The sequence below is a fragment of the Furipterus horrens genome, unplaced genomic scaffold, assembly GCF_987537825.1.
Source record: "Furipterus horrens unplaced genomic scaffold, mFurHor1.1.pri manual_scaffold_12, whole genome shotgun sequence".
Classification (NCBI taxonomy): domain Eukaryota; kingdom Metazoa; phylum Chordata; class Mammalia; order Chiroptera; family Furipteridae; genus Furipterus; species Furipterus horrens.
This window is the reverse complement of record NW_028327182.1, coordinates 42,932,570-42,945,040: the sequence shown is the minus strand read 5'-3', so window position 1 is coordinate 42,945,040 and position 12,471 is coordinate 42,932,570. Positions and strand designations below refer to the sequence as shown.

Below are 12,471 nucleotides of genomic sequence, written 5' to 3'. Positions count from 1 at the left end.
GTAGTTTAGAGTTGTGAGTACACGTTACACAGTTTATTCTTGTATAATTATTTAGTCTTAGAGTATATATTTTTCCATATGAACAATTGTAAATCTATTTTTGCCCACTCCCGTATTTTGAAGTCCACAGCCCCTAGTAAGTAAGAAAAGTGACTGCAGTAGTTTATTATCAATATTAAGACTTATTTACCCTCCACTCCTTATCCATTATCCCTTTGTCTATTCCATTTTTTGCTGGGCTGTGTCTTTCAACTTTGTGGCTCTCCCTCTTTCCTCTTCTCTAATTCTACTTTCCCCCTCCCACTCCCCAACCCACTGTCATATTGACCACAATATATAATGAAAGCTAATTATTTTTGTTTTTCCAATGTAATTGGCCTGCTCTCTATCTCTCAGTGAACCATCGTTCTGTCAACATTAATTTTTTTTTCCTTTTAAGTTCCATTTGGTGCTCTATGTTGTCTCTCTCTCTCTGTTCCCTTATCCCTGGGGTTCTATGAAAAAACACATTCCCTTCCTGATTTATGGTAGCATTTACAGTCTTTGAAAACCTTCTCTCTGGGGAAATACACTATTATTATTCGTAACTGTTTGAGACTGGGAGGGAGTAATTGTTTCCAATGTGATGCTGATATATAATTTTTGAAGTTTCTTTCGACATTTAATTACATCACTGATTGTATATTTGTAGATTTTGCCTTACATTACATCCCATCTTATAGGGCATAGATGTCCACAGATGCTTGTACAGATGGGAGGAAGATTCCCAGCAGTTGATGGTCTGAAAATAATTATTGCTTTCATCAGTTGTATTTCCACCAGATTATTTTGCTCTTTTGGTTCATATAAATTATGAATATTAAATTAGTAATGCCACTAAGTCAACTCAAATGATTAAAGTAGTTTTCAGCTATTGGAGCAATCTTTTTCTGCCATTAGTATGGAGAACCTACTATTAGTATGGAGTGCCCTGGCTAGGTGGTCCAGTGGGTTGGAGCTTCTTCCCATACACCAGAAGGTTGTGGGTTCAATTCTGGATCAGGACACAACCTGGGTTGCGGGTTCAATTCCTTGCCGGGGTGTGTGTGGAGGGCGGCTAATTAATATTACTTTCTCTTTCTCTCTCTCTCAAATAATGAACATACCCTCCAGTGCAGATTTAAAAAAAGTTGTCAAAGTGATATATGTACATTGTTTAAAATCTAATAGAATAGAAGAGCCAACAGGGAAAAGCAGCTTTCCTCCTCTACCCCTTCCCATTCTCAGTCCTGCTGCCCAGAGGCAACCACTTAAGAGTAGTTCTTCTGTTTCATAAAATTTGTGTTTTCTTGGATCTATCCTCATCCTGTCTTCTACCCTATATATTAGAAGTTCTTCCAGGTAGCAGGAAGCGGTATGACGTTGCCTGATGTAAAGCCATGTAAAGTTCATTATCTATGTGATAGATGCCCCATCATTTTGCAGTCACAGTGTTTGTGTGAAGTTGTATGGTACAATTTTTTTAAAGTATATTTTATTGATTACGCTATTTCAGTTGTCCTGGTTTTTCACCCTTTGCCCACCTCATTATTCCTTTGTTTTAGAAAACACTCTTATAATGGCGAAACTAAAAAATTTTATAGTAAGCCCTAGCTGGTGTGGCTCAGTGGGTTGATTGCCGGCTTCTGAACCAAAAGATCACTGGTTTGACTTCCAGTCAGGGCGCATGCCTGGGTTGTGGGCCAGGTCCCTAGCTGGGGATTTGCAAGAGGCAACTGATCAATGTTTCTCTCATGCATCAGTGTTTCTCTCCCTCTCTTTCTCCCTTCCTTCCCATCTGTCTAGAAATGAATAAATAAAATCTTTAAGAATTTTTATAGTAAGACTATAAAAATGAGGTGTTGACTTAATAATTGTTAGTTTATGTGCATCTTATTTATCAAAATATTAAATGGGTGCTTAGTATTGTAATGGGACAATTCATTATCCTTTTATTCTTTTTTTTTTTAATAATTTACTTATTTATTTTATTTATTTATTTTTTAGAGAGAGTGGAAAGGAGAAAGAGGGAGAGAAACATCACTGTGTGGTTGCCTCTTACTTGTGCCCCCAACTGGGGACCTGATGTGCAACCTAGTAATGTGCCCTGACTGGGAATCGAACCAGCGACACTTGGCTTGCAGGCCGATGCTCAATCCACTGAGCCACAGCAGCCAGGATATCCTTTTATTCTTAAAAACTGAAATGTATACATAGGAGAATGTATAAAACATACACAGTTTAGATATAATTATGAAGTGTTTACTCATGTCGCAACAACCTAGGTTAAGAAATATAGCGTGTTCATTACATTAGAGGTCCCCAATCCTGCTCATATTTTTCTCTTCTTAAAAATAACTAGTATCCTGGCTTTTGTGATAACCTTTTCATCTTAGTTTTATCCCGTTGAACTTTACGGAAGTGGAATCATACCATATATATTCTGTAGCAACTTGCTTCTTTCATTCAACTATGTGAGATTTAATTCCAGTTGCAGTGTTGTGTGCCATAGTCTGCCTATACCAGAGTGTATATATTGTCTCTTGTTGATGACATTAGATTGTTTCCAGTTTGGGAACATTCCTGCACTTGGTTACTGAAACTTATGTGCAAGAGTTCTCTAGAGCAGTATTATCAGCAGTATTATCACATTGAGGTATGGGAAACATTTACAGAGTATGGAGAAGATGGTAGTTTAAGATGATTTAGAGTTCTTCATTGTCTTTCCTAAAAACAGATGCCTACTATTGATGCCTTTTCACCCATTCAGCATTTACTATGGTATATTGCCCTGGTGGTAAAATCCTCCAGAACCCTAAACAGATGGGCAATTGATGCATTTTGGAGCAAGTTGCAGAGGTAAATATATTTGACCACTATACAGTTTAGAGTGTCGTTTGTTAACTATGATTCAGTTATTTCAAACACAATTTTTAATTAAAAAGTAAAAAAACAGATACAGTATAGTTCAAATTATGGCCATAAAACAATACTGTCATTGATACATATATATTAAAGGTATAGAAATATGGACAGATGGGGCAACATCAATTCTTGAATAGAGGAGGGATAAAATGAGATTGGAGAGGGATGTATAGGAGGCTTTAACTATATATGACTTTTTTTTCCTTATGGATCTGAAATGAAATATGGTAAAATATTAATGTAAAGCTAGGTGATAGGTATAAGAATATATTCTCTTTCTCTTTGGTTGAACTATTTCATAATAAACTAAAGTTTATCTTTGTCTCACATTTGTAAATAAGAAATAATGTTTAATGTGAAGTTGATTTGAAAAATGGTGAATAAACTCTATATCAGTGAAAAATATTAACTGTCTATTTCAGTGAAAGTAATTAACTAGATTCAGAACTAAGTTATGTCAGACTGTGTGTCTGTCCCCTATAACTAACAAGATGGCTCTAGGCATACTTCTGATGGGTAACCTCCAGTTGAGATTCATGAACAAGTTGGAGCTATAGTTTGCTAGAAATAATTTGGTTTAATCTTTAGAATCATTCCCCATTCAAATATTCAAAAACACATTTGAGAAAAAAAAGTGTTCATGAAACAATTGATATATTAATTGACACTGATAAACTTTAAGTGGCTAGTACCCCAAATTAGACTTTAGCATTTTAACTGGATTTATTGACATAATCAGTGTTTTATCTCACTTCCTTAAGATTCTTATTATAACTAAAATAATTCCTGTACCTTTAGTGGGGTTTTTGTTGTTGGTATAAACTTGGTGTAGAATCTTTAGGTAAGGCTTCCAAAATTTAATAATGTATATATGAAAATTGCTATCAAAAGTGAAAACATAGGTCTTAATTCAGGATTTTTCTTTTGTAATTATTTCTTGCTTTCCTTTTCTGAAATATTTCCTATAATGTATGTCTAAGTAGTGGTAGGGACAAAGAAGAACATGGAAGTAGAAGTCACAGGATTTTATAGTTGGGTTCTTATAAGTCATATAGTTCAGGGGTCTCCTGTATTTTTTTCATTATATTCCTTTCATCTTATATAATGTATAAATTCATCCAACAATTATTTATTATCTGTTAGGTATTATTCTTGAGGCTTAAGAATATAACAGTGAACAAAACATAGAAACTTGACTCAAAGTATATACGTATACTATAGTAGTTCACTTCTACTTAAAATGTATTATAATGTACATAGAGATTAGAGAAAATTATGGATAGATTAGTGGTCTTCAAAGTGCTCTATGTGATCTACTGAGATGAGCAAAGCATAATAGAACTTGTTTTTTAATGGCTTTATTTTACCAAAGGGAAAAAAATGTATCCCAGAAAATTTTTTTTTCAATATACTATTCTTCTGAGAAAGGACCCCTTAAAGGGCATTTAATAAATAATAATATTTATACCTGTAAAAAACTTCTATATTGATAACTATAACCCCTGGAAACAAAAGCTCTTTGTGGTCCTCAATAATTTTTTAGGGTATAACGGGATCCTGACACCAAAAGAATTCTGAGCTATTGCAACCAATGCTTTGAATGTCGTTTTTACAGATATGTCTTTTTACCCCAACCTTAAATTTTATGTGAGAAATTATAGTTAAGTAACTTTCCCAAGATTGGACAATTTAATAGTAATCATTGGTGCTTTTAGCATTTATTTGATTTAGTCCTTTTTCATATTGATAATAAAGTAGAGTTTTACATTAATTAAATTGAAGTTTTTTAAAAATCACATTCTAAGCCAGAACAATTAATAAAAACATTGGCTTGAAGGTTTTTTCCCAGTGAGGAAAATCATAGGTGATCATCTTTACTATTTATTTGTGCTCCCCACAAGTTCCTTCCACAAAGAACAGCAAAATTTTCTAAAATTGTGGAGAATATTAAGTTATTATATTTATATTTAATATATTTTAATATAGTGATTATATTAATACATATTAGATGTAATTATGTTTATACTTGTATTTAACTTATATTTAATATTAAAATATTAAACTTGGTAATCTAGGAATACAGTTAAATAAAATTATTTTTCACCCATTATATTGACAAAAGTTCAAGTATTATGGGTTAGTAAGAATGCCATTAAATGAACATGCAGGGCAGTTGGCCTATATCAAATGCTTTGAAAATTTATATACCTTTTGATATAATAACTCCAGTTCTAGGACTCTATCCTAAAGAAAATACAAGGATGGAAACAAAGATTTAGCTGTCAGGATATTGGAACCACTGGTTGTAATAGTGTAGCACTTCTCAAACATTATACTCTTCAGCCTTCTCAAACTTTATATCTTCCTTCTACTCTTAAAAATTATTGAGGATTCCAAAGAGCTTTTGTTCATGTGGGTTACATTTATCAATATTTACCAATATTAGAAATTAAAATAAAAATTTTAAATATGAATGCATTAATTTAAAAAAACTTACTATATGTTAACACAATTTTTATAAAAGACAACAATGTTTTCCAAAACAAAAACTGTATTGAGAGGAGTGCAAATCCTTTTAATATTTGAGTTAACAGAAGACAGCTAGATACTCTTATCTGCTTTTGCATGAAATGCATTGTAATACATTGCTTTGGTTGAAGAATATGAAGAAAATTTGGCTTCACCCAGATGTCTAGTTGGAAAGGGAGATGTATTTTAATAGCTTCCTTACATAATTGTGGATGTCTTCTTTGATACTACACCAAAAGTCAGCAATGCTGGTTCCTTAAAGGCTAGTGCCAAGGGACTCTGAAACCCTACCAATAAACTTCTTGTATTCTGTAACATTAAAATTCATTCATCTGTCTTGCACTTCAAATGAATTAATCTTTTACCTGAGAAAGATTCCGTAACATCATCCATTGGTAATTTGAATATTTCAAATGTTGACTTTTTTTTTTCTTTCAATATTAACAGCTTCTAGTTTATTTTTAAATATGGAAAAGGAAGTAGTAGCATTTAAATATGTTTGATATGCCAAGATGGTAGCTTCAACCCTGACAACAGGTTTGTGCTTAAACCAAGCAACATTCTAGAAAAACCTGGATTTAATTTTTGACTTTTTTTTAAATCACATTTTTTAAATATCACACCAATCTTATCAGAAGTCTTTTAAGTATTAGAAAGCTGACAAGCTCAAAGTAGTGGACACAAGTATTCCAAAATTCTGATTTTCAGTTAAAAGCTTACATTTTTTATCATTGGTGAGAAATGCTGTTAATATTTTTGAGAAAATGTCTGCCAGATATGGAGTTCTAAATCCTAAGTACTCCTTCCAAGTAAAAATGGCGTTCCATGAAAAAGCAGCTAATTTAGTTCACAACTCAAACAGTAATAGCATTAGTGCTTTTATACTCAAGACAACCATTCTGTTTTAGTATTCAACAGAAATACTTTATGCATACTTCCAATTTTATAAGAATATTAAAAAGGTGTATTTAATGGTCGAGATTTAAGAAAAGAAGAGTGAAACTGCCTTTTTAAAAATGTTAGTGCCTAGTAGTAATACAATGACTAGTATGGTTTGATGACACAGCTTTTATTTATGTGAAGGCACTAACCTTTGTTTTTGTACCATTACTGGAAATATCAACGTGGTGAAAAAAGACAAATAATACTTTAGTATAACTATGAAAATATTTTGACCTCATGAATTCCCTGATAGGGTTTCTGGAGCCTCTGTGGGTTTGAGGATTACATTGTGAGAATTACTGCAATAGTGCAACATTGGAAATAATCCAAATGTCCAAAAATAACAATTGGTTTAAGAAATGATGGTACTTAAAATTTGTGATAGACTATAATTTTATTAAAATTTATTTTAAATATAAGCTATTACACAGTCTTTTTCTATTTTTTGGTGCCTGTCTAATGAGAAAATCAACATTTCTCTAAGAAAGTGAAAGTCTTGATTCTGATCCCTCAGTGTTTCCATTTAGTTGGTGACTTTGTGAGTAAGAAAAGAAAAATTAACAGGCAGAAGAAGGTAATTACTGGCTTCTCTTCCAGTCTAAAGACTTTCTGTGCAATAACTTTGAGTTTAATTTTCACAGTAAAAGTAACTGGCAATGATTTCAATCATTTTTATGTGCTTTGTAGTAATAGGTGAAATATACTTTCAAATTAACATCTTCCTGTAGATTTCATTCCTCATTAGGCATTTTCCTTTTTTAAAAAAAGATATTATTTATTTATTCTTAGAGAGCAGGGAAGGGAGGGAGAAAGAAAGGGAGAGAAACATCCATCGATGGTTGCCTCTTGCAAGCCCCCAACCAGGGTTTGAATCTGTAGCCCAGGCATGTGCCCTGACTGGAAAGCCAACCTGCAACCTTTCAGTTTAGGGACAATGCCCAGCCCACTTAGTCACACCAGTCAGTGTTCGTTAGGCATTTTCTGATTTACATTCTCCTATTGTATTCTTTATTGGGAGAACATTTTCTTTTTTAAAATTTTAAAATTGATTTGAGAGAGAGAGAGAGAGAGAGAAAGAGAGAGAGAGAGGGAGAGAGAGGAACATGGAAACATCAATTGTTCCATTTATTTAGGCATTCATAGGTTGATTCTTTTTTTAAAAATTCTTTTTTTAAGTATGTTTTATTGATTATGTTGTTACAATAGTCACAATTCTTTTTTGCCCTTTGCTTCTCTCTGCCCAGTACCCCCTTCCCTCCAGCAATCCCATCCCCCTTAGTTCATGTCCATGGGTCATGAATAAAAGTTCTTTGGCTTCACCCTTTTATATTATTCTTAACTCCCTCCTGTCTACTTTGTACCAACTGATTATGTTTCTTAATCCCTGCACCATATCCCCATTTCTCCCTCTCCCACCTCCCAGCTGATAACCCTCCAAATGATCCCCATACCTATGATTCTGTTCCTATTCTGGTTTTGCTTAGTTGGATTTGTTTTTATTTTTTAGATTCAGTTGTTGATAGTTGTGGGTTTGTTGTCATTTTAGTGTTCATAGTTTTGATCTTCTTTTTCTTAAGTAAGTCCCTTTGACATTTCATATAATAATGGCTTGGTGACGATGAACTCCTTTAGCTTTACCTTGTCTGGGAAGCACCTCATCTGCCCTTCCATTCCAAATGATACCCTTGCTGGATAGAGTAATCCTGGTTGCAGGTTGCCTTTCATCACATTGAATACTGCTTGCCAGTACCTTCCTGCCTGCAAAGTGTTCTCCGAGAAATCAGCTGATAGTCCTATAGGCACCCCCCTGTAGGCAACTCTCTGCCTCTTTCTTGCTGCCCCCAGGACTCTCTCTGTATCTTTCACCTTTGGCATCTTGATCATGATGCGTCCTGGTGTGGTCCCCTCTGGGTCCAGCTCGCCTGGGACCCTTCGTGCTTCCTGGACCTGTATGTCCATCTCCTTCGCAAAATTTGGGAAGTTTTCCTCATTTTTTTCAATTCTTGCTTCCTCATTCTGCACTGGTTGACTGTTCTTTTTTCTTCCTTATGTTCCAAATCATTGATTTGAACCCTGGTTTCCTTTCCTTCACCATTGGTTTTGTGTGGGTTTTCCTTCATTTCACTTAGCATAGGCTTCACTTCTCTTATGCGTTTGCCGCACTCAAGCATATCTGTCAAACCTGTGAGCATCTTTATCACCAGTGTTTTGAATTCTGGTCTGTTAGGTTGTCTATTTCCTCATCTGTTAGTTTGGCTATCTCCTTGTCGCTTAATTCTCCCACTGGAACCTTGATCTGTTTCCCCTTTTGGGCCATACTTCTCTGTCTCCTCATTCTGACAGGCTCCTGTGTTTGTTTGCCTCTGCGCCCCAGGTAGCGCTGTCGCTCCTGTTACGTTGTAAGGGGCGGGGCCTTAGGGATTCGTCAGTACAAGGCGACCTGTTTCACCACATTGTGACGCTGTATGTGGGTGAGGGGTCCGAAAGGGAACAAAGCTGCCTGCCCAGCACTCACCCCTCTTCCAGGTACCTCTCCCACTTCCTCACCAGACTGGCTCTCCTTTAGCTATTGCCCTGGATGTGGTTCCCTGAGTGGGTGGTCTGCAGACGTTCTAGGACCGTGGGGGCCCTTTAAACAAGCGACTCTGCTGAGAGACCGGCAGTTTCTGCCTCCGCCCCAACCCCGACTGGTCTGCACAGTCAGAAGCAATGAGTCTTGATTTTCTCCTGGTGCTGGGACTGTGAGATGTGAGGTCTGGTGAGGAGCTGGGAACACTCCCCAGGTGTCTCTCCTGACTTTTTAAAACATGTGACTGCACTTTCTGCCAGCCTGCCGCTGCCACCGCTACCACACCGCATCCTTTCCAGCCTGGCTCTGCCCCTCCTACCTGTCTGAATGAGTATTTCTTCTTTATATCTTTGTTTGCTGGCCTTCCATGCAGTTTGATTTTCTGGAACTTCTGGTTGTTTCTAGTTTCGAGGTAGTTATTCCTTCTTAGTTGTGGAGGTCTTAGTTGTGGAGGGAGATGCAACATGTCTGTCTACGCCTCCATCATGGCCAGAAGTCCCATAGGTTGATTCTTATGTGCCTCTACTAGGGATCGAAACCACAACCTTGGCAAATCAGGACAGCCCTCTAACCAACTGAGTTACCCAGCCAGGGCCTTAATTGGAGAACTTTGCGTTATGTAGATGATGTAGCTTCAGAAGTGAATTTCTGAAACAAACTTAGCCAGAGATTTTCTTATGACAATTTAGAACATACTAATGCTGATGAAACCATCACTGTGTCAGTGGTGATGACAGAGCCTACATCATTCAGGAAAGTTAGAAAGATTGTTGGGGTTAGGCCTCTAGGCTTCTTAAGTTCTTCATACATGGCATCTCTGAATTGAACTATCTTATGCAGAAAATCAGAATTTATTATTTTTTTTGTGAGAGGCAACATTGAAAATAGGCTGCTTTATGCATCTTATCAAAAAAATTATTTCTTACTTTTCAGTTACAGTTGATATACAATATTAGTTTTGGGAATACAACATAGTGATTAGACATTTATATAAATTATGAAGTGATCACCCCAGTAAGTCTAGTATCCATCTGACACCATACGTAGTTATTGCAATATTACTGATTATATGATATTACCTAAGATGTACTTTACATCCCTGTGACTGTTTTTATAACTAACCATTTTTCCCATCTTAATCCCCTCCCCTGTTTACCCATCTCCCAAACCTCCCTCCCATCTAGCAACCATCAAAATGTTCTCCATTTCTATGAGTTTGTTTCTGTTTTGTTTGTTCATTTACTTTGCTTTTTAGAATCCACGCATAAGTGAAATTATATAGTATTTGTATTTTTTCTGACTTATTCCACTTAGCATAATATCCTCTAGGTCTATCCATGTTATTACAGAAGGCAAGATTTCATTTCTTTTTGTATCTGAGTAATACTTCATTGTATATATGTATTATCTTTTCATTATCAATTTGACTGTCAATGGGTACTTAGGTTACTTTCATATCTTGGCTATTGTAAATAATGCTGAAATGAACATTTGGATGCATATAACTTTTTGAATTAGTGTTTTGGGTTTCTTTGAATAAATACCCAAAAATGGAATTGCTGGGTCCTTCTTTGTCTCTTGTAATACCTTTGTATTTAAAAATTTTTTTACGAGTTTTTTTTTTTTTTTCTCTTTTGCTTGTCAAATGATCTTTAATTGAAATATTTTACTTTGTAGCTCTTAACTAGCCAGGCATTCCACTGCACCACTGCTGATGTCATCTATGAAGTCATGAGGGTGCCAGCCATCAGCGTGGCAGCCTACAGACCGGGCAGTCCCTAGGATCTCTTTAATGATTCTAGAGAGTTCTCTAGCTAAAAATAAGTGCCACATCTGTCAGGCAATGTTGACAATCTTATCAAAAGTGATATTTCCAGTATACTTTTCTTTTTCTTCTTTCTGACTCATGGTGGTTCTTTGAGGGCTGTGATGATTACAGCAGAGGCAGAAGGCACTACTCAATCTGAAATGTCAGTTTCACTGTAATCCTTAGACCCTTACACTTACCAGTTTCTTTGGTGATGTCATCACCAACCTGTTTTGGAGACAGGCCCAGGAAGCTGGTCTTGGGGGCCAGGGAAGACATGGCACCAGCTTCCCCACTGGTGCACCTCAGGTATACAACTTTGATCTTGTTGGAGTCTAACTTCAGCAGCATGGTGGAGGTGGCTGGTGTTGGATGAACCAGGCATCAGGACGACTGATGAAAGTTGCACCTTAGCCTCCTCCAAGTCAAAAGGTGAAAATGCCTTTGTTCTTAAAGTCTATTTTGTCTTACATAGTATTGCTACCCCAGCGTTTTTTAAAATTTTTGTTTGCATGAAATATCTCCATCCCTTTACTTCTAGTCAGTGTCTTTTGACCTGCAGTAGGTCTCTTGTAGGCAGCACACATGTATTTGAGTATTGTTTTCTTATCCATTCAGCCATCCTAAGTCTTTTCATTGGAACATTTAACCATCTATATTTAAAGTAATTATTGATAGTTATATAATTATTGCCATTTTATTATTCAAATTTTTGGTCTGTTTTCTTCTTCTTTTTTCTTCTCAGAGTGGTGATGAGCTCCATGAGCTTATTCTTGTTGGGGAAGCTTATTATCTGTCCTCTATTCTAAATGATAGCCTTGCTGGGTAGAATAATCTTGGTTCTAGGTACTTGGGTTTCACCACTTTGAATATTTCTTGCCAGTTCCTTCTGGCCTCAAAGTTTCTGTTGACAGATCAACTGACAATCTTATGGGAGCTCCCTTGTATGTAACTAACTGCTTTTCTTTTGCTGCTTTTTAGGCTCTCTCTTTGTCTATAATGTTCGGTATTTTAATTATGCTATTTCTTGGTGTGGTCCTCTTTGGATTTATCTTGTTTGGGACTCAGCACTTTCTGGACCTGTATGTTTATTTTCTTCATCAAATTAGGGAAGTTTTCATCATTATTTCTTCAAATAGGCTTTCAATTCTTTGATCTCTTTCTTCTCCTTCTGGTACCCCTATGATGGAAATGCTACTACTCTTGATGTTGTTCCAGAGGCTCCTTAAACTATCCTCATATTTTTTTTGGTGGGGGGGCACTTTTTTCTTTTTGTTGTTCTGATTGGGCATTTCTACTATCTTGTCTTCCAAATTGCTGATTCCGTCCTCTGCTTCATCTAATCTACTATTGATTCTCTCTAATGGATTTTTCATTTCAGTTATTGTATTCTTCATTTCTGACTGTTTATTTTTTTATGTTTTTTGTCTCCGTTTTTATGTTTTACATTTTTTTGTTAAAGTAATCACTGAGTACACCTACTCTTCCCCTAAATTCATTGCACTTCCTTATAACCAGTGTTTTGAACTCTGCATCTGGTAGATTGCTTGTCTCCATTTTATTTAGTTTTTTATTTTTATTTTGGAGTTCTGTTTCATTTGAGACATGTTTCTTTGTCTTCTTATTTTGTCTGCCTCCCTGTGTTTGTTATTAGGTAGAGCTACTGCATCTCCAAGTCTTG

At 35.8% G+C, this 12,471-nt stretch overlaps 1 protein-coding gene and 1 pseudogene across 9 annotated transcripts in view; one reads left to right on the top strand and one right to left on the bottom strand.

The window, feature by feature from the left end:
- ELF1 (E74 like ETS transcription factor 1) overlaps positions 1-12,471 on the top strand; it is a 129,687-nt gene that overhangs the window by 35,525 nt on the left and 81,691 nt on the right. The window contains exon 2 of one of the 9 annotated variants that reach the window (XM_090258666.1): positions 2,756-2,877. The exons of the other annotated variants lie outside the window; for them this stretch is intronic. The gene's annotated coding sequence lies outside the window, so the exon portion shown is untranslated. The remainder of the gene's footprint in view (positions 1-2,755; positions 2,878-12,471) is intronic. 9 annotated transcript variants of the gene reach the window in all.
- On the bottom strand, positions 10,664-11,141 carry LOC149996066 (large ribosomal subunit protein uL11 pseudogene; annotated as a pseudogene).